This window comes from Cyprinodon variegatus, unplaced genomic scaffold (assembly GCF_000732505.1).
Source record: "Cyprinodon variegatus isolate N-32 unplaced genomic scaffold, C_variegatus-1.0 Scaffold532, whole genome shotgun sequence".
In the NCBI taxonomy this organism is placed as follows: domain Eukaryota; kingdom Metazoa; phylum Chordata; class Actinopteri; order Cyprinodontiformes; family Cyprinodontidae; genus Cyprinodon; species Cyprinodon variegatus.
This window is the reverse complement of record NW_015150985.1, coordinates 564,751-566,329: the sequence shown is the minus strand read 5'-3', so window position 1 is coordinate 566,329 and position 1,579 is coordinate 564,751. Positions and strand designations below refer to the sequence as shown.

General features: G+C 41.8%; 1 pseudogene; it reads right to left on the bottom strand.

Moving 5' to 3' along the window:
* Positions 1-1,577, bottom strand: part of LOC107095229 — a 20,028-nt pseudogene extending 18,451 nt beyond the window's left edge.
* Positions 1,578-1,579: the final 2 nt, after the last annotated feature.

Genomic DNA, 1,579 nt, shown 5'->3' with positions numbered 1-1,579 from the left:
GACGCAGCTGAGGGCACAGACTCGGAGGGGTCCGCCCACTGCGGCACAGGAACCACCATGGAGGGGGCCGCCCACTGCGGCACAGGAACCACCATGGAGGGGGCCGCCGACTGCGGTTCAGGTACAGCCTCCGAGGGATAATTCACAATAGAGGTACAAACACAAAATAATTTACCAGGTTTGTGTTTATTGGTAGATTATAAAGTCACTTAAAGTTTTGAGGAATGAATGTATAATTGAATCAACAAATTCCATTACTTAGCGTCTTTGATACAACAGACAAAAAGTTAATGTAAACCTCAACATATCATTTATGTTAAGACTAACCAATAAAGGAGCTGGTGAAGTTTCTTTTTTATCCAGGTCATAGCCATTACAAAAAAATGAAAAACAATCCACTGGACTTGGTTTCCATGTTTGAAGACGTTTCCCTTCCCATCCAGGAAGCTTTTGCAATTCAAAATCTGAACTGAGCGCCATTCCTGACATTCTGAATTGAAAAAGCTTCCTGGATGGGAAGGGAAACGTCTTCATACTTGGAAACCAAGTCCAGTGGATTATTTTACATTTTTTTTGGAACAATAAAGGAGCTCTTAAGAGAAAATGAATACAAAGGAGGATAAACATTAAACATTTAATGAAAAAGTCAGAAGATTTAGATTTGATCACAAACAACACACAATCATGCTTTTGGCAGAAATGGAGCGTCATGAATATGTTTTTGCTGTTGTCCATCTGTTCTCGATAATGAGGCTTTTAGAAGCAGCATCTGAATAATAATAATAAATTCTGGGCAATTACTGTACAATGCAAGACATCTTTTTATATGCTGCAGCCAAGGCAGCACCACCTGCAGCTCCTGCTGCAGCTCCCACTGCAGCTCCTACTGGTCCTCCAAACCCCACTCCAGCACCAGCTCCAAAAGCAGCTCCAACACCAGCTCCTGCTACATAGCCCCGAATGAATGAATTGTTTTTCTCTGCTTTTTCTTTTGCATCTTTAGGTGTCATCTTCGGATCTCCCTTCAGAAGTCTTTCCATTTCTTCTTTGTTGGCTTTCTCTGCCTCTTTGAACATTTCATTGGTGTAGTAGCTTCCTCCATTTTCTGTTACCATCTGGTTGATCTTCTCCAGCAGCTCTCTGACTTGAAGTGGAATCTCCTCTTCATCGTTAAAAACATGGTATCGTCCATGGCACTGTTCAATAAAGTCAGAGAGAGCTTCATTCTCATCGATTAAATTCTGAATTGCTTCTCTTCCTCCGATCTTCCTCAGCAGCTCTCCATGAGTGAATAAAACCATGGTGTATTTGGAAGCTTCTTCTCCAAACCATGTTTGGATCATTTTCACTGTATCCTGCTCTTCTTTTGTGAATCGTGTCGGCTGGAGAACAACCAGGAACACATGAGGTCCAGGAGCAGCCATGCTGATGCATTTTGCAATCTCTATCAGTGTTTCTCTGTTTGGTTTTTTAGTACAAAACAGACCTGGAGTGTCGATTACAGCCAATTTCTGACCATCAGAACAACTTTCTTCTTTCTTCTCACACATGACTGTAACTGAATTCGAGGAGATTTTAG